At 44.1% G+C, this 22,736-nt stretch overlaps 15 non-coding genes across 15 annotated transcripts; all 15 read right to left on the bottom strand.

Moving 5' to 3' along the window:
• Positions 1 to 993: 993 nt before the first annotated feature.
• On the bottom strand, positions 994 to 1,064 carry trnag-gcc (transfer RNA glycine (anticodon GCC)). Its single transcript has one exon. It is a non-coding gene; the product is annotated as a tRNA-Gly (tRNA).
• A 724-nt stretch (positions 1,065 to 1,788) lies between these two features.
• trnag-gcc (transfer RNA glycine (anticodon GCC)) lies at positions 1,789 to 1,859 on the bottom strand. The gene has a single exon. It is a non-coding gene; the product is annotated as a tRNA-Gly (tRNA).
• A 724-nt stretch (positions 1,860 to 2,583) lies between these two features.
• trnag-gcc (transfer RNA glycine (anticodon GCC)) lies at positions 2,584 to 2,654 on the bottom strand. The gene has a single exon. It is a non-coding gene; the product is annotated as a tRNA-Gly (tRNA).
• A 724-nt stretch (positions 2,655 to 3,378) lies between these two features.
• trnag-gcc (transfer RNA glycine (anticodon GCC)) lies at positions 3,379 to 3,449 on the bottom strand. Its single transcript has one exon. It is a non-coding gene; the product is annotated as a tRNA-Gly (tRNA).
• Positions 3,450 to 4,173: 724 nt separating this feature from the next.
• trnag-gcc (transfer RNA glycine (anticodon GCC)) lies at positions 4,174 to 4,244 on the bottom strand. Its single transcript has one exon. It is a non-coding gene; the product is annotated as a tRNA-Gly (tRNA).
• Positions 4,245 to 4,968: 724 nt separating this feature from the next.
• Positions 4,969 to 5,039, bottom strand: trnag-gcc (transfer RNA glycine (anticodon GCC)). Its single transcript has one exon. It is a non-coding gene; the product is annotated as a tRNA-Gly (tRNA).
• A 1,519-nt stretch (positions 5,040 to 6,558) lies between these two features.
• trnag-gcc (transfer RNA glycine (anticodon GCC)) lies at positions 6,559 to 6,629 on the bottom strand. Its single transcript has one exon. It is a non-coding gene; the product is annotated as a tRNA-Gly (tRNA).
• Positions 6,630 to 8,148: 1,519 nt separating this feature from the next.
• On the bottom strand, positions 8,149 to 8,219 carry trnag-gcc (transfer RNA glycine (anticodon GCC)). The gene has a single exon. It is a non-coding gene; the product is annotated as a tRNA-Gly (tRNA).
• A 724-nt stretch (positions 8,220 to 8,943) lies between these two features.
• Positions 8,944 to 9,014, bottom strand: trnag-gcc (transfer RNA glycine (anticodon GCC)). Its single transcript has one exon. It is a non-coding gene; the product is annotated as a tRNA-Gly (tRNA).
• Positions 9,015 to 13,713: 4,699 nt separating this feature from the next.
• trnag-gcc (transfer RNA glycine (anticodon GCC)) lies at positions 13,714 to 13,784 on the bottom strand. Its single transcript has one exon. It is a non-coding gene; the product is annotated as a tRNA-Gly (tRNA).
• A 724-nt stretch (positions 13,785 to 14,508) lies between these two features.
• Positions 14,509 to 14,579, bottom strand: trnag-gcc (transfer RNA glycine (anticodon GCC)). The gene has a single exon. It is a non-coding gene; the product is annotated as a tRNA-Gly (tRNA).
• Positions 14,580 to 16,098: 1,519 nt separating this feature from the next.
• Positions 16,099 to 16,169, bottom strand: trnag-gcc (transfer RNA glycine (anticodon GCC)). The gene has a single exon. It is a non-coding gene; the product is annotated as a tRNA-Gly (tRNA).
• A 1,519-nt stretch (positions 16,170 to 17,688) lies between these two features.
• trnag-gcc (transfer RNA glycine (anticodon GCC)) lies at positions 17,689 to 17,759 on the bottom strand. Its single transcript has one exon. It is a non-coding gene; the product is annotated as a tRNA-Gly (tRNA).
• A 724-nt stretch (positions 17,760 to 18,483) lies between these two features.
• Positions 18,484 to 18,554, bottom strand: trnag-gcc (transfer RNA glycine (anticodon GCC)). Its single transcript has one exon. It is a non-coding gene; the product is annotated as a tRNA-Gly (tRNA).
• Positions 18,555 to 20,073: 1,519 nt separating this feature from the next.
• Positions 20,074 to 20,144, bottom strand: trnag-gcc (transfer RNA glycine (anticodon GCC)). The gene has a single exon. It is a non-coding gene; the product is annotated as a tRNA-Gly (tRNA).
• Positions 20,145 to 22,736: the final 2,592 nt, after the last annotated feature.

The following is a 22,736-nucleotide window of genomic DNA, read 5'->3' as shown; positions in this document are numbered from 1 at the left end:
TTAATCACCTCACACACTGGAAATCTGCAATGGATTCACCAAAGTCTACTGAGAATGAGTAAATGTTCAAAGTCTTATTTTTCAAGAGTCAGTTGAGAATTCGACCAAGACCAGAGATTTCTGTTTGCCTGGCAATCTAACACAGATTTCCTCCTCAGGGGTTTGCATACTTGTCGAAATGACATGTTCAAAACTTCCTGCATTGGCCGGGAATCGAACCCGGGCCTCCCGCATGGCAGGCGAGAATTCTACCACTGAACAACCAATGCCTTGGAAGGCTGAGTTAACCTCAAAGGCAGGAAATTGTATCATAAAGCTTTTTTTCCAAAAATATGTTCCACTTTGTGGGCTCAGCAACATTGTTCACCCTAAAAAAAGAGCAGTACTTTCTCCCCGTCGGGGAATTGAACCCCGGTCTCCCGCGTGACAGGCGGGGATACTCACCACTATACTAACGAGGAGCAGGTGGGTTGAAACTTTGAAAAAACGTGGAGCATTGGTACTAACCCTAAATTTGGAATGTTGGGCTTAAACCCTTCTAACAAAAATATCTGTAGAGACTGAATGGTTGGAGCTAGGAACTACTATGACCCAGCTATGGAAAGCTGAGACTCTCACAAACACGTACATGTAATCGATTTTGCTCTATACCGCTCACAAGCCACACAATACTAGTTTGCAGGTGAGGCGTTTGTGGGTAATCCCAGGACATTGTCACAAATGCCAAACTCAAGACAGTTGTCACTGACAAGTTGGTTACTCTTTCCCATTTAACAACTAAAGCCTTGCAAAAAGTTAATCACCTCACACACTGGAAATCTGCAATGGATTCACCAAAGTCTACTGAGAATGAGTAAATGTTCAAAGTCTTATTTTTCAAGAGTCAGTTGAGAATTCGACCAAGACCAGAGATTTCTGTTTGCCTGGCAATCTAACACAGATTTCCTCCTCAGGGGTTTGCATACTTGTCGAAATGACATGTTCAAAACTTCCTGCATTGGCCGGGAATCGAACCCGGGCCTCCCGCGTGGCAGGCGAGAATTCTACCACTGAACAACCAATGCCTTGGAAGGCTGAGTTAACCTCAAAGGCAGGAAATTGTATCATAAAGCTTTTTTTCCAAAAATATGTTCCACTTTGTGGGCTCAGCAACATTGTTCACCCTAAAAAAAGAGCAGTACTTTCTCCCCGTCGGGGAATTGAACCCCGGTCTCCCGCGTGACAGGCGGGGATACTCACCACTATACTAACGAGGAGCAGGTGGGTTGGAACTTTGAAAAAATGTGGAGCATTGGTACTAACCCTAAATTTGGAATGTTGGGCTTAAACCCTTCTAACAAAAATATCTGTAGAGACTGAATGGTTGGAGCTAGGAACTACTATGACCCAGCTATGGAAAGCTGAGACTCTCACAAACACGTACATGTAATCGATTTTGCTCTATACCGCTCACAAGCCACACAATACTAGTTTGCAGGTGAGGCGTTTGTGGGTAATCCCAGGACATTGTCACAAATGCCAAACTCAAGACAGTTGTCACTGACAAGTTGGTTACTCTTTCCCATTTAACAACTAAAGCCTTGCAAAAAGTTAATCACCTCACACACTGGAAATCTGCAATGGATTCACCAAAGTCTACTGAGAATGAGTAAATGTTCAAAGTCTTATTTTTCAAGAGTCAGTTGAGAATTCGACCAAGACCAGAGATTTCTGTTTGCCTGGCAATCTAACACAGATTTCCTCCTCAGGGGTTTGCATACTTGTCGAAATGACATGTTCAAAACTTCCTGCATTGGCCGGGAATCGAACCCGGGCCTCCCGCGTGGCAGGCGAGAATTCTACCACTGAACAACCAATGCCTTGGAAGGCTGAGTTAACCTCAAAGGCAGGAAATTGTATCATAAAGCTTTTTTTCCAAAAATATGTTCCACTTTGTGGGCTCAGCAACATTGTTCACCCTAAAAAAAGAGCAGTACTTTCTCCCCGTCGGGGAATTGAACCCCGGTCTCCCGCGTGACAGGCGGGGATACTCACCACTATACTAACGAGGAGCAGGTGGGTTGGAACTTTGAAAAAACGTGGAGCATTGGTACTAACCCTAAATTTGGAATGTTGGGCTTAAACCCTTCTAACAAAAATATCTGTAGAGACTGAATGGTTGGAGCTAGGAACTACTATGACCCAGCTATGGAAAGCTGAGACTCTCACAAACACGTACATGTAATCGATTTTGCTCTATACCGCTCACAAGCCACACAATACTAGTTTGCAGGTGAGGCGTTTGTGGGTAATCCCAGGACATTGTCACAAATGCCAAACTCAAGACAGTTGTCACTGACAAGTTGGTTACTCTTTCCCATTTAACAACTAAAGCCTTGCAAAAAGTTAATCACCTCACACACTGGAAATCTGCAATGGATTCACCAAAGTCTACTGAGAATGAGTAAATGTTCAAAGTCTTATTTTTCAAGAGTCAGTTGAGAATTCGACCAAGACCAGAGATTTCTGTTTGCCTGGCAATCTAACACAGATTTCCTCCTCAGGGGTTTGCATACTTGTCGAAATGACATGTTCAAAACTTCCTGCATTGGCCGGGAATCGAACCCGGGCCTCCCGCGTGGCAGGCGAGAATTCTACCACTGAACAACCAATGCCTTGGAAGGCTGAGTTAACCTCAAAGGCAGGAAATTGTATCATAAAGCTTTTTTTCCAAAAATATGTTCCACTTTGTGGGCTCAGCAACATTGTTCACCCTAAAAAAAGAGCAGTACTTTCTCCCCGTCGGGGAATTGAACCCCGGTCTCCCGCGTGACAGGCGGGGATACTCACCACTATACTAACGAGGAGCAGGTGGGTTGGAACTTTGAAAAAACGTGGAGCATTGGTACTAACCCTAAATTTGGAATGTTGGGCTTAAACCCTTCTAACAAAAATATCTGTAGAGACTGAATGGTTGGAGCTAGGAACTACTATGACCCAGCTATGGAAAGCTGAGACTCTCACAAACACGTACATGTAATCGATTTTGCTCTATACCGCTCACAAGCCACACAATACTAGTTTGCAGGTGAGGCGTTTGTGGGTAATCCCAGGACATTGTCACGAATGCCAAACTCAAGACAGTTGTCACTGACAAGTTGGTTACTCTTTCCCATTTAACAACTAAAGCCTTGCAAAAAGTTAATCACCTCACACACTGGAAATCTGCAATGGATTCACCAAAGTCTACTGAGAATGAGTAAATGTTCAAAGTCTTATTTTTCAAGAGTCAGTTGAGAATTCGACCAAGACCAGAGATTTCTGTTTGCCTGGCAATCTAACACAGATTTCCTCCTCAGGGGTTTGCATACTTGTCGAAATGACATGTTCAAAACTTCCTGCATTGGCCGGGAATCGAACCCGGGCCTCCCGCGTGGCAGGCGAGAATTCTACCACTGAACAACCAATGCCTTGGAAGGCTGAGTTAACCTCAAAGGCAGGAAATTGTATCATAAAGCTTTTTTTCCAAAAATATGTTCCACTTTGTGGGCTCAGCAACATTGTTCACCCTAAAAAAAGAGCAGTACTTTCTCCCCGTCGGGGAATTGAACCCCGGTCTCCCGCGTGACAGGCGGGGATACTCACCACTATACTAACGAGGAGCAGGTGGGTTGGAACTTTGAAAAAACGTGGAGCATTGGTACTAACCCTAAATTTGGAATGTTGGGCTTAAACCCTTCTAACAAAAATATCTGTAGAGACTGAATGGTTGGAGCTAGGAACTACTATGACCCAGCTATGGAAAGCTGAGACTCTCACAAACACGTACATGTAATCGATTTTGCTCTATACCGCTCACAAGCCACACAATACTAGTTTGCAGGTGAGGCGTTTGTGGGTAATCCCAGGACATTGTCACAAATGCCAAACTCAAGACAGTTGTCACTGACAAGTTGGTTACTCTTTCCCATTTAACAACTAAAGCCTTGCAAAAAGTTAATCACCTCACACACTGGAAATCTGCAATGGATTCACCAAAGTCTACTGAGAATGAGTAAATGTTCAAAGTCTTATTTTTCAAGAGTCAGTTGAGAATTCGACCAAGACCAGAGATTTCTGTTTGCCTGGCAATCTAACACAGATTTCCTCCTCAGGGGTTTGCATACTTGTCGAAATGACATGTTCAAAACTTCCTGCATTGGCCGGGAATCGAACCCGGGCCTCCCGCGTGGCAGGCGAGAATTCTACCACTGAACAACCAATGCCTTGGAAGGCTGAGTTAACCTCAAAGGCAGGAAATTGTATCATAAAGCTTTTTTTCCAAGAATATGTTCCACTTTGTGGGCTCAACAACATTGTTCACCCTAAAAAAAGAGCAGTACTTTCTCCCCATCGGGGAATTGAACCCCGGTCTCCAGCGTGACAGGCGGGGATACTCACCACTATACTAACGAGGAGCAGGTGGGTTGGAACTTTGAAAAAACGTGGAGCATTGGTACTAACCCTAAATTTGGAATGTTGGGCTTAAACCCTTCTAACAAAAATATCTGTAGAGACTGAATGGTTGGAGCTAGGAACTACTATGACCCAGCTATGGAAAGCTGAGACTCTCACAAACACGTACATGTAATCGATTTTGCTCTATACCGCTCACAAGCCACACAATACTAGTTTGCAGGTGAGGCGTTTGTGGGTAATCCCAGGACATTGTCACAAATGCCAAACTCAAGACAGTTGTCACTGACAAGTTGGTTACTCTTTCCCATTTAACAACTAAAGCCTTGCAAAAAGTTAATCACCTCACACACTGGAAATCTGCAATGGATTCACCAAAGTCTACTGAGAATGAGTAAATGTTCAAAGTCTTATTTTTCAAGAGTCAGTTGAGAATTCGACCAAGACCAGAGATTTCTGTTTGCCTGGCAATCTAACACAGATTTCCTCCTCAGGGGTTTGCATACTTGTCGAAATGACATGTTCAAAACTTCCTGCATTGGCCGGGAATCGAACCCGGGCCTCCCGCGTGGCAGGCGAGAATTCTACCACTGAACAACCAATGCCTTGGAAGGCTGAGTTAACCTCAAAGGCAGGAAATTGTATCATAAAGCTTTTTTTCCAAGAATATGTTCCACTTTGTGGGCTCAGCAACATTGTTCACCCTAAAAAAAGAGCAGTACTTTCTCCCCGTCGGGGAATTGAACCCCGGTCTCCCGCGTGACAGGCGGGGATACTCACCACTATACTAACGAGGAGCAGGTGGGTTGGAACTTTGAAAAAACGTGGAGCATTGGTACTAACCCTAAATTTGGAATGTTGGGCTTAAACCCTTCTAACAAAAATATCTGTAGAGACTGAATGGTTGGAGCTAGGAACTACTATGACCCAGCTATGGAAAGCTGAGACTCTCACAAACACGTACATGTAATCGATTTTGCTCTATACCGCTCACAAGCCACACAATACTAGTTTGCAGGTGAGGCGTTTGTGGGTAATCCCAGGACATTGTCACAAATGCCAAACTCAAGACAGTTGTCACTGACAAGTTGGTTACTCTTTCCCATTTAACAACTAAAGCCTTGCAAAAAGTTAATCACCTCACACACTGGAAATCTGCAATGGATTCACCAAAGTCTACTGAGAATGAGTAAATGTTCAAAGTCTTATTTTTCAAGAGTCAGTTGAGAATTCGACCAAGACCAGAGATTTCTGTTTGCCTGGCAATCTAACACAGATTTCCTCCTCAGGGGTTTGCATACTTGTCGAAATGACATGTTCAAAACTTCCTGCATTGGCCGGGAATCAAACCCGGGCCTCCCGCATGGCAGGCGAGAATTCTACCACTGAACAACCAATGCCTTGGAAGGCTGAGTTAACCTCAAAGGCAGGAAATTGTATCATAAAGCTTTTTTTCCAAAAATATGTTCCACTTTGTGGGCTCAGCAACATTGTTCACCCTAAAAAAAGAGCAGTACTTTCTCCCCGTCGGGGAATTGAACCCCGGTCTCCCGCGTGACAGGCGGGGATACTCACCACTATACTAACGAGGAGCAGGTGGGTTGAAACTTTGAAAAAACGTGGAGCATTGGTACTAACCCTAAATTTGGAATGTTGGGCTTAAACCCTTCTAACAAAAATATCTGTAGAGACTGAATGGTTGGAGCTAGGAACTACTATGACCCAGCTATGGAAAGCTGAGACTCTCACAAACACGTACATGTAATCGATTTTGCTCTATACCGCTCACAAGCCACACAATACTAGTTTGCAGGTGAGGCGTTTGTGGGTAATCCCAGGACATTGTCACAAATGCCAAACTCAAGACAGTTGTCACTGACAAGTTGGTTACTCTTTCCCATTTAACAACTAAAGCCTTGCAAAAAGTTAATCACCTCACACACTGGAAATCTGCAATGGATTCACCAAAGTCTACTGAGAATGAGTAAATGTTCAAAGTCTTATTTTTCAAGAGTCAGTTGAGAATTCGACCAAGACCAGAGATTTCTGTTTGCCTGGCAATCTAACACAGATTTCCTCCTCAGGGGTTTGCATACTTGTCGAAATGACATGTTCAAAACTTCCTGCATTGGCCGGGAATCGAACCCGGGCCTCCCGCGTGGCAGGCGAGAATTCTACCACTGAACAACCAATGCCTTGGAAGGCTGAGTTAACCTCAAAGGCAGGAAATTGTATCATAAAGCTTTTTTTCCAAGAATATGTTCCACTTTGTGGGCTCAGCAACATTGTTCACCCTAAAAAAAGAGCAGTACTTTCTCCCCGTCGGGGAATTGAACCCCGGTCTCCCGCGTGACAGGCGGGGATACTCACCACTATACTAACGAGGAGCAGGTGGGTTGGAACTTTGAAAAAACGTGGAGCATTGGTACTAACCCTAAATTTGGAATGTTGGGCTTAAACCCTTCTAACAAAAATATCTGTAGAGACTGAATGGTTGGAGCTAGGAACTACTATGACCCAGCTATGGAAAGCTGAGACTCTCACAAACACGTACATGTAATCGATTTTGCTCTATACCGCTCACAAGCCACACAATACTAGTTTGCAGGTGAGGCGTTTGTGGGTAATCCCAGGACATTGTCACAAATGCCAAACTCAAGACAGTTGTCACTGACAAGTTGGTTACTCTTTCCCATTTAACAACTAAAGCCTTGCAAAAAGTTAATCACCTCACACACTGGAAATCTGCAATGGATTCACCAAAGTCTACTGAGAATGAGTAAATGTTCAAAGTCTTATTTTTCAAGAGTCAGTTGAGAATTCGACCAAGACCAGAGATTTCTGTTTGCCTGGCAATCTAACACAGATTTCCTCCTCAGGGGTTTGCATACTTGTCGAAATGACATGTTCAAAACTTCCTGCATTGGCCGGGAATCAAACCCGGGCCTCCCGCATGGCAGGCGAGAATTCTACCACTGAACAACCAATGCCTTGGAAGGCTGAGTTAACCTCAAAGGCAGGAAATTGTATCATAAAGCTTTTTTTCCAAAAATATGTTCCACTTTGTGGGCTCAGCAACATTGTTCACCCTAAAAAAAGAGCAGTACTTTCTCCCCGTCGGGGAATTGAACCCCGGTCTCCCGCGTGACAGGCGGGGATACTCACCACTATACTAACGAGGAGCAGGTGGGTTGAAACTTTGAAAAAACGTGGAGCATTGGTACTAACCCTAAATTTGGAATGTTGGGCTTAAACCCTTCTAACAAAAATATCTGTAGAGACTGAATGGTTGGAGCTAGGAACTACTATGACCCAGCTATGGAAAGCTGAGACTCTCACAAACACGTACATGTAATCGATTTTGCTCTATACCGCTCACAAGCCACACAATACTAGTTTGCAGGTGAGGCGTTTGTGGGTAATCCCAGGACATTGTCACAAATGCCAAACTCAAGACAGTTGTCACTGACAAGTTGGTTACTCTTTCCCATTTAACAACTAAAGCCTTGCAAAAAGTTAATCACCTCACACACTGGAAATCTGCAATGGATTCACCAAAGTCTACTGAGAATGAGTAAATGTTCAAAGTCTTATTTTTCAAGAGTCAGTTGAGAATTCGACCAAGACCAGAGATTTCTGTTTGCCTGGCAATCTAACACAGATTTCCTCCTCAGGGGTTTGCATACTTGTCGAAATGACATGTTCAAAACTTCCTGCATTGGCCGGGAATCGAACCCGGGCCTCCCGCGTGGCAGGCGAGAATTCTACCACTGAACAACCAATGCCTTGGAAGGCTGAGTTAACCTCAAAGGCAGGAAATTGTATCATAAAGCTTTTTTTCCAAAAATATGTTCCACTTTGTGGGCTCAGCAACATTGTTCACCCTAAAAAAAGAGCAGTACTTTCTCCCCGTCGGGGAATTGAACCCCGGTCTCCCGCGTGACAGGCGGGGATACTCACCACTATACTAACGAGGAGCAGGTGGGTTGGAACTTTGAAAAAACGTGGAGCATTGGTACTAACCCTAAATTTGGAATGTTGGGCTTAAACCCTTCTAACAAAAATATCTGTAGAGACTGAATGGTTGGAGCTAGGAACTACTATGACCCAGCTATGGAAAGCTGAGACTCTCACAAACACGTACATGTAATCGATTTTGCTCTATACCGCTCACAAGCCACACAATACTAGTTTGCAGGTGAGGCGTTTGTGGGTAATCCCAGGACATTGTCACAAATGCCAAACTCAAGACAGTTGTCACTGACAAGTTGGTTACTCTTTCCCATTTAACAACTAAAGCCTTGCAAAAAGTTAATCACCTCACACACTGGAAATCTGCAATGGATTCACCAAAGTCTACTGAGAATGAGTAAATGTTCAAAGTCTTATTTTTCAAGAGTCAGTTGAGAATTCGACCAAGACCAGAGATTTCTGTTTGCCTGGCAATCTAACACAGATTTCCTCCTCAGGGGTTTGCATACTTGTCGAAATGACATGTTCAAAACTTCCTGCATTGGCCGGGAATCGAACCCGGGCCTCCCGCGTGGCAGGCGAGAATTCTACCACTGAACAACCAATGCCTTGGAAGGCTGAGTTAACCTCAAAGGCAGGAAATTGTATCATAAAGCTTTTTTTCCAAGAATATGTTCCACTTTGTGGGCTCAACAACATTGTTCACCCTAAAAAAAGAGCAGTACTTTCTCCCCGTCGGGGAATTGAACCCCGGTCTCCAGCGTGACAGGCGGGGATACTCACCACTATACTAACGAGGAGCAGGTGGGTTGGAACTTTGAAACAACGTGGAGCATTGGTACTAACCCTAAATTTGGAATGTTGGGCTTAAACCCTTCTAACAAAAATATCTGTAGAGACTGAATGGTTGGAGCTAGGAACTACTATGACCCAGCTATGGAAAGCTGAGACTCTCACAAACACGTACATGTAATCGATTTTGCTCTATACCGCTCACAAGCCACACAATACTAGTTTGCAGGTGAGGCGTTTGTGGGTAATCCCAGGACATTGTCACAAATGCCAAACTCAAGACAGTTGTCACTGACAAGTTGGTTACTCTTTCCCATTTAACAACTAAAGCCTTGCAAAAAGTTAATCACCTCACACACTGGAAATCTGCAATGGATTCACCAAAGTCTACTGAGAATGAGTAAATGTTCAAAGTCTTATTTTTCAAGAGTCAGTTGAGAATTCGACCAAGACCAGAGATTTCTGTTTGCCTGGCAATCTAACACAGATTTCCTCCTCAGGGGTTTGCATACTTGTCGAAATGACATGTTCAAAACTTCCTGCATTGGCCGGGAATCGAACCCGGGCCTCCCGCATGGCAGGCGAGAATTCTACCACTGAACAACCAATGCCTTGGAAGGCTGAGTTAACCTCAAAGGCAGGAAATTGTATCATAAAGCTTTTTTTCCAAAAATATGTTCCACTTTGTGGGCTCAGCAACATTGTTCACCCTAAAAAAAGAGCAGTACTTTCTCCCCGTCGGGGAATTGAACCCCGGTCTCCCGCGTGACAGGCGGGGATACTCACCACTATACTAACGAGGAGCAGGTGGGTTGAAACTTTGAAAAAACGTGGAGCATTGGTACTAACCCTAAATTTGGAATGTTGGGCTTAAACCCTTCTAACAAAAATATCTGTAGAGACTGAATGGTTGGAGCTAGGAACTACTATGACCCAGCTATGGAAAGCTGAGACTCTCACAAACACGTACATGTAATCGATTTTGCTCTATACCGCTCACAAGCCACACAATACTAGTTTGCAGGTGAGGCGTTTGTGGGTAATCCCAGGACATTGTCACAAATGCCAAACTCAAGACAGTTGTCACTGACAAGTTGGTTACTCTTTCCCATTTAACAACTAAAGCCTTGCAAAAAGTTAATCACCTCACACACTGGAAATCTGCAATGGATTCACCAAAGTCTACTGAGAATGAGTAAATGTTCAAAGTCTTATTTTTCAAGAGTCAGTTGAGAATTCGACCAAGACCAGAGATTTCTGTTTGCCTGGCAATCTAACACAGATTTCCTCCTCAGGGGTTTGCATACTTGTCGAAATGACATGTTCAAAACTTCCTGCATTGGCCGGGAATCGAACCCGGGCCTCCCGCATGGCAGGCGAGAATTCTACCACTGAACAACCAATGCCTTGGAAGGCTGAGTTAACCTCAAAGGCAGGAAATTGTATCATAAAGCTTTTTTTCCAAAAATATGTTCCACTTTGTGGGCTCAGCAACATTGTTCACCCTAAAAAAAGAGCAGTACTTTCTCCCCGTCGGGGAATTGAACCCCGGTCTCCCGCGTGACAGGCGGGGATACTCACCACTATACTAACGAGGAGCAGGTGGGTTGAAACTTTGAAAAAACGTGGAGCATTGGTACTAACCCTAAATTTGGAATGTTGGGCTTAAACCCTTCTAACAAAAATATCTGTAGAGACTGAATGGTTGGAGCTAGGAACTACTATGACCCAGCTATGGAAAGCTGAGACTCTCACAAACACGTACATGTAATCGATTTTGCTCTATACCGCTCACAAGCCACACAATACTAGTTTGCAGGTGAGGCGTTTGTGGGTAATCCCAGGACATTGTCACAAATGCCAAACTCAAGACAGTTGTCACTGACAAGTTGGTTACTCTTTCCCATTTAACAACTAAAGCCTTGCAAAAAGTTAATCACCTCACACACTGGAAATCTGCAATGGATTCACCAAAGTCTACTGAGAATGAGTAAATGTTCAAAGTCTTATTTTTCAAGAGTCAGTTGAGAATTCGACCAAGACCAGAGATTTCTGTTTGCCTGGCAATCTAACACAGATTTCCTCCTCAGGGGTTTGCATACTTGTCGAAATGACATGTTCAAAACTTCCTGCATTGGCCGGGAATCGAACCCGGGCCTCCCGCATGGCAGGCGAGAATTCTACCACTGAACAACCAATGCCTTGGAAGGCTGAGTTAACCTCAAAGGCAGGAAATTGTATCATAAAGCTTTTTTTCCAAGAATATGTTCCACTTTGTGGGCTCAACAACATTGTTCACCCTAAAAAAAGAGCAGTACTTTCTCCCCGTCGGGGAATTGAACCCCGGTCTCCAGCGTGACAGGCGGGGATACTCACCACTATACTAACGAGGAGCAGGTGGGTTGGAACTTTGAAACAACGTGGAGCATTGGTACTAACCCTAAATTTGGAATGTTGGGCTTAAACCCTTCTAACAAAAATATCTGTAGAGACTGAATGGTTGGAGCTAGGAACTACTATGACCCAGCTATGGAAAGCTGAGACTCTCACAAACACGTACATGTAATCGATTTTGCTCTATACCGCTCACAAGCCACACAATACTAGTTTGCAGGTGAGGCGTTTGTGGGTAATCCCAGGACATTGTCACAAATGCCAAACTCAAGACAGTTGTCACTGACAAGTTGGTTACTCTTTCCCATTTAACAACTAAAGCCTTGCAAAAAGTTAATCACCTCACACACTGGAAATCTGCAATGGATTCACCAAAGTCTACTGAGAATGAGTAAATGTTCAAAGTCTTATTTTTCAAGAGTCAGTTGAGAATTCGACCAAGACCAGAGATTTCTGTTTGCCTGGCAATCTAACACAGATTTCCTCCTCAGGGGTTTGCATACTTGTCGAAATGACATGTTCAAAACTTCCTGCATTGGCCGGGAATCGAACCCGGGCCTCCCGCATGGCAGGCGAGAATTCTACCACTGAACAACCAATGCCTTGGAAGGCTGAGTTAACCTCAAAGGCAGGAAATTGTATCATAAAGCTTTTTTTCCAAAAATATGTTCCACTTTGTGGGCTCAGCAACATTGTTCACCCTAAAAAAAGAGCAGTACTTTCTCCCCGTCGGGGAATTGAACCCCGGTCTCCCGCGTGACAGGCGGGGATACTCACCACTATACTAACGAGGAGCAGGTGGGTTGAAACTTTGAAAAAACGTGGAGCATTGGTACTAACCCTAAATTTGGAATGTTGGGCTTAAACCCTTCTAACAAAAATATCTGTAGAGACTGAATGGTTGGAGCTAGGAACTACTATGACCCAGCTATGGAAAGCTGAGACTCTCACAAACACGTACATGTAATCGATTTTGCTCTATACCGCTCACAAGCCACACAATACTAGTTTGCAGGTGAGGCGTTTGTGGGTAATCCCAGGACATTGTCACAAATGCCAAACTCAAGACAGTTGTCACTGACAAGTTGGTTACTCTTTCCCATTTAACAACTAAAGCCTTGCAAAAAGTTAATCACCTCACACACTGGAAATCTGCAATGGATTCACCAAAGTCTACTGAGAATGAGTAAATGTTCAAAGTCTTATTTTTCAAGAGTCAGTTGAGAATTCGACCAAGACCAGAGATTTCTGTTTGCCTGGCAATCTAACACAGATTTCCTCCTCAGGGGTTTGCATACTTGTCGAAATGACATGTTCAAAACTTCCTGCATTGGCCGGGAATCGAACCCGGGCCTCCCGCATGGCAGGCGAGAATTCTACCACTGAACAACCAATGCCTTGGAAGGCTGAGTTAACCTCAAAGGCAGGAAATTGTATCATAAAGCTTTTTTTCCAAAAATATGTTCCACTTTGTGGGCTCAGCAACATTGTTCACCCTAAAAAAAGAGCAGTACTTTCTCCCCGTCGGGGAATTGAACCCCGGTCTCCCGCGTGACAGGCGGGGATACTCACCACTATACTAACGAGGAGCAGGTGGGTTGAAACTTTGAAAAAACGTGGAGCATTGGTACTAACCCTAAATTTGGAATGTTGGGCTTAAACCCTTCTAACAAAAATATCTGTAGAGACTGAATGGTTGGAGCTAGGAACTACTATGACCCAGCTATGGAAAGCTGAGACTCTCACAAACACGTACATGTAATCGATTTTGCTCTATACCGCTCACAAGCCACACAATACTAGTTTGCAGGTGAGGCGTTTGTGGGTAATCCCAGGACATTGTCACAAATGCCAAACTCAAGACAGTTGTCACTGACAAGTTGGTTACTCTTTCCCATTTAACAACTAAAGCCTTGCAAAAAGTTAATCACCTCACACACTGGAAATCTGCAATGGATTCACCAAAGTCTACTGAGAATGAGTAAATGTTCAAAGTCTTATTTTTCAAGAGTCAGTTGAGAATTCGACCAAGACCAGAGATTTCTGTTTGCCTGGCAATCTAACACAGATTTCCTCCTCAGGGGTTTGCATACTTGTCGAAATGACATGTTCAAAACTTCCTGCATTGGCCGGGAATCGAACCCGGGCCTCCCGCGTGGCAGGCGAGAATTCTACCACTGAACAACCAATGCCTTGGAAGGCTGAGTTAACCTCAAAGGCAGGAAATTGTATCATAAAGCTTTTTTTCCAAGAATATGTTCCACTTTGTGGGCTCAACAACATTGTTCACCCTAAAAAAAGAGCAGTACTTTCTCCCCATCGGGGAATTGAACCCCGGTCTCCAGCGTGACAGGCGGGGATACTCACCACTATACTAACGAGGAGCAGGTGGGTTGGAACTTTGAAAAAACGTGGAGCATTGGTACTAACCCTAAATTTGGAATGTTGGGCTTAAACCCTTCTAACAAAAATATCTGTAGAGACTGAATGGTTGGAGCTAGGAACTACTATGACCCAGCTATGGAAAGCTGAGACTCTCACAAACACGTACATGTAATCGATTTTGCTCTATACCGCTCACAAGCCACACAATACTAGTTTGCAGGTGAGGCGTTTGTGGGTAATCCCAGGACATTGTCACAAATGCCAAACTCAAGACAGTTGTCACTGACAAGTTGGTTACTCTTTCCCATTTAACAACTAAAGCCTTGCAAAAAGTTAATCACCTCACACACTGGAAATCTGCAATGGATTCACCAAAGTCTACTGAGAATGAGTAAATGTTCAAAGTCTTATTTTTCAAGAGTCAGTTGAGAATTCGACCAAGACCAGAGATTTCTGTTTGCCTGGCAATCTAACACAGATTTCCTCCTCAGGGGTTTGCATACTTGTCGAAATGACATGTTCAAAACTTCCTGCATTGGCCGGGAATCGAACCCGGGCCTCCCGCGTGGCAGGCGAGAATTCTACCACTGAACAACCAATGCCTTGGAAGGCTGAGTTAACCTCAAAGGCAGGAAATTGTATCATAAAGCTTTTTTTCCAAGAATATGTTCCACTTTGTGGGCTCAGCAACATTGTTCACCCTAAAAAAAGAGCAGTACTTTCTCCCCGTCGGGGAATTGAACCCCGGTCTCCCGCGTGACAGGCGGGGATACTCACCACTATACTAACGAGGAGCAGGTGGGTTGGAACTTTGAAAAAACGTGGAGCATTGGTACTAACCCTAAATTTGGAATGTTGGGCTTAAACCCTTCTAACAAAAATATCTGTAGAGACTGAATGGTTGGAGCTAGGAACTACTATGACCCAGCTATGGAAAGCTGAGACTCTCACAAACACGTACATGTAATCGATTTTGCTCTATACCGCTCACAAGCCACACAATACTAGTTTGCAGGTGAGGCGTTTGTGGGTAATCCCAGGACATTGTCACAAATGCCAAACTCAAGACAGTTGTCACTGACAAGTTGGTTACTCTTTCCCATTTAACAACTAAAGCCTTGCAAAAAGTTAATCACCTCACACACTGGAAATCTGCAATGGATTCACCAAAGTCTACTGAGAATGAGTAAATGTTCAAAGTCTTATTTTTCAAGAGTCAGTTGAGAATTCGACCAAGACCAGAGATTTCTGTTTGCCTGGCAATCTAACACAGATTTCCTCCTCAGGGGTTTGCATACTTGTCGAAATGACATGTTCAAAACTTCCTGCATTGGCCGGGAATCAAACCCGGGCCTCCCGCATGGCAGGCGAGAATTCTACCACTGAACAACCAATGCCTTGGAAGGCTGAGTTAACCTCAAAGGCAGGAAATTGTATCATAAAGCTTTTTTTCCAAAAATATGTTCCACTTTGTGGGCTCAGCAACATTGTTCACCCTAAAAAAAGAGCAGTACTTTCTCCCCGTCGGGGAATTGAACCCCGGTCTCCCGCGTGACAGGCGGGGATACTCACCACTATACTAACGAGGAGCAGGTGGGTTGAAACTTTGAAAAAACGTGGAGCATTGGTACTAACCCTAAATTTGGAATGTTGGGCTTAAACCCTTCTAACAAAAATATCTGTAGAGACTGAATGGTTGGAGCTAGGAACTACTATGACCCAGCTATGGAAAGCTGAGACTCTCACAAACACGTACATGTAATCGATTTTGCTCTATACCGCTCACAAGCCACACAATACTAGTTTGCAGGTGAGGCGTTTGTGGGTAATCCCAGGACATTGTCACAAATGCCAAACTCAAGACAGTTGTCACTGACAAGTTGGTTACTCTTTCCCATTTAACAACTAAAGCCTTGCAAAAAGTTAATCACCTCACACACTGGAAATCTGCAATGGATTCACCAAAGTCTACTGAGAATGAGTAAATGTTCAAAGTCTTATTTTTCAAGAGTCAGTTGAGAATTCGACCAAGACCAGAGATTTCTGTTTGCCTGGCAATCTAACACAGATTTCCTCCTCAGGGGTTTGCATACTTGTCGAAATGACATGTTCAAAACTTCCTGCATTGGCCGGGAATCGAACCCGGGCCTCCCGCGTGGCAGGCGAGAATTCTACCACTGAACAACCAATGCCTTGGAAGGCTGAGTTAACCTCAAAGGCAGGAAATTGTATCATAAAGCTTTTTTTCCAAGAATATGTTCCACTTTGTGGGCTCAGCAACATTGTTCACCCTAAAAAAAGAGCAGTACTTTCTCCCCGTCGGGGAATTGAACCCCGGTCTCCCGCGTGACAGGCGGGGATACTCACCACTATACTAACGAGGAGCAGGTGGGTTGGAACTTTGAAAAAACGTGGAGCATTGGTACTAACCCTAAATTTGGAATGTTGGGCTTAAACCCTTCTAACAAAAATATCTGTAGAGACTGAATGGTTGGAGCTAGGAACTACTATGACCCAGCTATGGAAAGCTGAGACTCTCACAAACACGTACATGTAATCGATTTTGCTCTATACCGCTCACAAGCCACACAATACTAGTTTGCAGGTGAGGCGTTTGTGGGTAATCCCAGGACATTGTCACAAATGCCAAACTCAAGACAGTTGTCACTGACAAGTTGGTTACTCTTTCCCATTTAACAACTAAAGCCTTGCAAAAAGTTAATCACCTCACACACTGGAAATCTGCAATGGATTCACCAAAGTCTACTGAGAATGAGTAAATGTTCAAAGTCTTATTTTTCAAGAGTCAGTTGAGAATTCGACCAAGACCAGAGATTTCTGTTTGCCTGGCAATCTAACACAGATTTCCTCCTCAGGGGTTTGCATACTTGTCGAAATGACATGTTCAAAACTTCCTGCATTGGCCGGGAATCAAACCCGGGCCTCCCGCATGGCAGGCGAGAATTCTACCACTGAACAACCAATGCCTTGGAAGGCTGAGTTAACCTCAAAGGCAGGAAATTGTATCATAAAGCTTTTTTTCCAAAAATATGTTCCACTTTGTGGGCTCAGCAACATTGTTCACCCTAAAAAAAGAGCAGTACTTTCTCCCCGTCGGGGAATTGAACCCCGGTCTCCCGCGTGACAGGCGGGGATACTCACCACTATACTAACGAGGAGCAGGTGGGTTGAAACTTTGAAAAAACGTGGAGCATTGGTACTAACCCTAAATTTGGAATGTTGGGCTTAAACCCTTCTAACAAAAATATCTGTAGAGACTGAATGGTTGGAGCTAGGAACTACTATGACCCAGCTATGGAAAGCTGAGACTCTCACAAACACGTACATGTAATCGATTTTGCTCTATACCGCTCACAAGCCACACAATACTAGTTTGCAGGTGAGGCGTTTGTGGGTAATCCCAGGACATTGTCACAAATGCCAAACTCAAGACAGTTGTCACTGACAAGTTGGTTACTCTTTCCCATTTAACAACTAAAGCCTTGCAAAAAGTTAATCACCTCACACACTGGAAATCTGCAATGGATTCACCAAAGTCTACTGAGAATGAGTAAATGTTCAAAGTCTTATTTTTCAAGAGTCAGTTGAGAATTCGACCAAGACCAGAGATTTCTGTTTGCCTGGCAATCTAACACAGATTTCCTCCTCAGGGGTTTGCATACTTGTCGAAATGACATGTTCAAAACTTCCTGCATTGGCCGGGAATCGAACCCGGGCCTCCCGCGTGGCAGGCGAGAATTCTACCACTGAACAACCAATGCCTTGGAAGGCTGAGTTAACCTCAAAGGCAGGAAATTGTATCATAAAGCTTTTTTTCCAAAAATATGTTCCACTTTGTGGGCTCAGCAACATTGTTCACCCTAAAAAAAGAGCAGTACTTTCTCCCCGTCGGGGAATTGAACCCCGGTCTCCCGCGTGACAGGCGGGGATACTCACCACTATACTAACGAGGAGCAGGTGGGTTGGAACTTTGAAAAAACGTGGAGCATTGGTACTAACCCTAAATTTGGAATGTTGGGCTTAAACCCTTCTAACAAAAATATCTGTAGAGACTGAATGGTTGGAGCTAGGAACTACTATGACCCAGCTATGGAAAGCTGAGACTCTCACAAACACGTACATGTAATCGATTTTGCTCTATACCGCTCACAAGCCACACAATACTAGTTTGCAGGTGAGGCGTTTGTGGGTAATCCCAGGACATTGTCACAAATGCCAAACTCAAGACAGTTGTCACTGACAAGTTGGTTACTCTTTCCCATTTAACAACTAAAGCCTTGCAAAAAGTTAATCACCTCACACACTGGAAATCTGCAATGGATTCACCAAAGTCTACTGAGAATGAGTAAATGTTCAAAGTCTTATTTTTCAAGAGTCAGTTGAGAATTCGACCAAGACCAGAGATTTCTGTTTGCCTGGCAATCTAACACAGATTTCCTCCTCAGGGGTTTGCATACTTGTCGAAATGACATGTTCAAAACTTCCTGCATTGGCCGGGAATCGAACCCGGGCCTCCCGCGTGGCAGGCGAGAATTCTACCACTGAACAACCAATGCCTTGGAAGGCTGAGTTAACCTCAAAGGCAGGAAATTGTATCATAAAGCTTTTTTTCCAAGAATATGTTCCACTTTGTGGGCTCAACAACATTGTTCACCCTAAAAAAAGAGCAGTACTTTCTCCCCGTCGGGGAATTGAACCCCGGTCTCCAGCGTGACAGGCGGGGATACTCACCACTATACTAACGAGGAGCAGGTGGGTTGGAACTTTGAAACAACGTGGAGCATTGGTACTAACCCTAAATTTGGAATGTTGGGCTTAAACCCTTCTAACAAAAATATCTGTAGAGACTGAATGGTTGGAGCTAGGAACTACTATGACCCAGCTATGGAAAGCTGAGACTCTCACAAACACGTACATGTAATCGATTTTGCTCTATACCGCTCACAAGCCACACAATACTAGTTTGCAGGTGAGGCGTTTGTGGGTAATCCCAGGACATTGTCACAAATGCCAAACTCAAGACAGTTGTCACTGACAAGTTGGTTACTCTTTCCCATTTAACAACTAAAGCCTTGCAAAAAGTTAATCACCTCACACACTGGAAATCTGCAATGGATTCACCAAAGTCTACTGAGAATGAGTAAATGTTCAAAGTCTTATTTTTCAAGAGTCAGTTGAGAATTCGACCAAGACCAGAGATTTCTGTTTGCCTGGCAATCTAACACAGATTTCCTCCTCAGGGGTTTGCATACTTGTCGAAATGACATGTTCAAAACTTCCTGCATTGGCCGGGAATCGAACCCGGGCCTCCCGCATGGCAGGCGAGAATTCTACCACTGAACAACCAATGCCTTGGAAGGCTGAGTTAACCTCAAAGGCAGGAAATTGTATCATAAAGCTTTTTTTCCAAAAATATGTTCCACTTTGTGGGCTCAGCAACATTGTTCACCCTAAAAAAAGAGCAGTACTTTCTCCCCGTCGGGGAATTGAACCCCGGTCTCCCGCGTGACAGGCGGGGATACTCACCACTATACTAACGAGGAGCAGGTGGGTTGGAACTTTGAAAAAACGTGGAGCATTGGTACTAACCCTAAATTTGGAATGTTGGGCTTAAACCCTTCTAACAAAAATATCTGTAGAGACTGAATGGTTGGAGCTAGGAACTACTATGACCCAGCTATGGAAAGCTGAGACTCTCACAAACACGTACATGTAATCGATTTTGCTCTATACCGCTCACAAGCCACACAATACTAGTTTGCAGGTGAGGCGTTTGTGGGTAATCCCAGGACATTGTCACAAATGCCAAACTCAAGACAGTTGTCACTGACAAGTTGGTTACTCTTTCCCATTTAACAACTAAAGCCTTGCAAAAAGTTAATCACCTCACACACTGGAAATCTGCAATGGATTCACCAAAGTCTACTGAGAATGAGTAAATGTTCAAAGTCTTATTTTTCAAGAGTCAGTTGAGAATTCGACCAAGACCAGAGATTTCTGTTTGCCTGGCAATCTAACACAGATTTCCTCCTCAGGGGTTTGCATACTTGTCGAAATGACATGTTCAAAACTTCCTGCATTGGCCGGGAATCGAACCCGGGCCTCCCGCGTGGCAGGCGAGAATTCTACCACTGAACAACCAATGCCTTGGAAGGCTGAGTTAACCTCAAAGGCAGGAAATTGTATCATAAAGCTTTTTTTCCAAGAATATGTTCCACTTTGTGGGCTCAACAACATTGTTCACCCTAAAAAAAGAGCAGTACTTTCTCCCCGTCGGGGAATTGAACCCCGGTCTCCAGCGTGACAGGCGGGGATACTCACCACTATACTAACGAGGAGCAGGTGGGTTGGAACTTTGAAACAACGTGGAGCATTGGTACTAACCCTAAATTTGGAATGTTGGGCTTAAACCCTTCTAACAAAAATATCTGTAGAGACTGAATGGTTGGAGCTAGGAACTACTATGACCCAGCTATGGAAAGCTGAGACTCTCACAAACACGTACATGTAATCGATTTTGCTCTATACCGCTCACAAGCCACACAATACTAGTTTGCAGGTGAGGCGTTTGTGGGTAATCCCAGGACATTGTCACAAATGCCAAACTCAAGACAGTTGTCACTGACAAGTTGGTTACTCTTTCCCATTTAACAACTAAAGCCTTGCAAAAAGTTAATCACCTCACACACTGGAAATCTGCAATGGATTCACCAAAGTCTACTGAGAATGAGTAAATGTTCAAAGTCTTATTTTTCAAGAGTCAGTTGAGAATTCGACCAAGACCAGAGATTTCTGTTTGCCTGGCAATCTAACACAGATTTCCTCCTCAGGGGTTTGCATACTTGTCGAAATGACATGTTCAAAACTTCCTGCATTGGCCGGGAATCGAACCCGGGCCTCCCGCATGGCAGGCGAGAATTCTACCACTGAACAACCAATGCCTTGGAAGGCTGAGTTAACCTCAAAGGCAGGAAATTGTATCATAAAGCTTTTTTTCCAAAAATATGTTCCACTTTGTGGGCTCAGCAACATTGTTCACCCTAAAAAAAGAGCAGTACTTTCTCCCCGTCGGGGAATTGAACCCCGGTCTCCCGCGTGACAGGCGGGGATACTCACCACTATACTAACGAGGAGCAGGTGGGTTGAAACTTTGAAAAAACGTGGAGCATTGGTACTAACCCTAAATTTGGAATGTTGGGCTTAAACCCTTCTAACAAAAATATCTGTAGAGACTGAATGGTTGGAGCTAGGAACTACTATGACCCAGCTATGGAAAGCTGAGACTCTCACAAACACGTACATGTAATCGATTTTGCTCTATACCGCTCACAAGCCACACAATACTAGTTTGCAGGTGAGGCGTTTGTGGGTAATCCCAGGACATTGTCACAAATGCCAAACTCAAGACAGTTGTCACTGACAAGTTGGTTACTCTTTCCCATTTAACAACTAAAGCCTTGCAAAAAGTTAATCACCTCACACACTGGAAATCTGCAATGGATTCACCAAAGTCTACTGAGAATGAGTAAATGTTCAAAGTCTTATTTTTCAAGAGTCAGTTGAGAATTCGACCAAGACCAGAGATTTCTGTTTGCCTGGCAATCTAACACAGATTTCCTCCTCAGGGGTTTGCATACTTGTCGAAATGACATGTTCAAAACTTCCTGCATTGGCCGGGAATCGAACCCGGGCCTCCCGCATGGCAGGCGAGAATTCTACCACTGAACAACCAATGCCTTGGAAGGCTGAGTTAACCTCAAAGGCAGGAAATTGTATCATAAAGCTTTTTTTCCAAAAATATGTTCCACTTTGTGGGCTCAGCAACATTGTTCACCCTAAAAAAAGAGCAGTACTTTCTCCCCGTCGGGGAATTGAACCCCGGTCTCCCGCGTGACAGGCGGGGATACTCACCACTATACTAACGAGGAGCAGGTGGGTTGAAACTTTGAAAAAACGTGGAGCATTGGTACTAACCCTAAATTTGGAATGTTGGGCTTAAACCCTTCTAACAAAAATATCTGTAGAGACTGAATGGTTGGAGCTAGGAACTACTATGACCCAGCTATGGAAAGCTGAGACTCTCACAAACACGTACATGTAATCGATTTTGCTCTATACCGCTCACAAGCCACACAATACTAGTTTGCAGGTGAGGCGTTTGTGGGTAATCCCAGGACATTGTCACAAATGCCAAACTCAAGACAGTTGTCACTGACAAGTTGGTTACTCTTTCCCATTTAACAACTAAAGCCTTGCAAAAAGTTAATCACCTCACACACTGGAAATCTGCAATGGATTCACCAAAGTCTACTGAGAATGAGTAAATGTTCAAAGTCTTATTTTTCAAGAGTCAGTTGAGAATTCGACCAAGACCAGAGATTTCTGTTTGCCTGGCAATCTAACACAGATTTCCTCCTCAGGGGTTTGCATACTTGTCGAAATGACATGTTCAAAACTTCCTGCATTGGCCGGGAATCGAACCCGGGCCTCCCGCATGGCAGGCGAGAATTCTACCACTGAACAACCAATGCCTTGGAAGGCTGAGTTAACCTCAAAGGCAGGAAATTGTATCATAAAGCTTTTTTTCCAAGAATATGTTCCACTTTGTGGGCTCAACAACATTGTTCACCCTAAAAAAAGAGCAGTACTTTCTCCCCGTCGGGGAATTGAACCCCGGTCTCCAGCGTGACAGGCGGGGATACTCACCACTATACTAACGAGGAGCAGGTGGGTTGGAA

Source organism: Oncorhynchus mykiss, chromosome 5, assembly GCF_057628025.1.
Source record: "Oncorhynchus mykiss isolate SJ-2025 chromosome 5, ASM5762802v1, whole genome shotgun sequence".
Lineage (NCBI taxonomy): Eukaryota > Metazoa > Chordata > Actinopteri > Salmoniformes > Salmonidae > Oncorhynchus > Oncorhynchus mykiss.
This window is presented reverse-complemented; position numbering and strand designations above follow the sequence as displayed.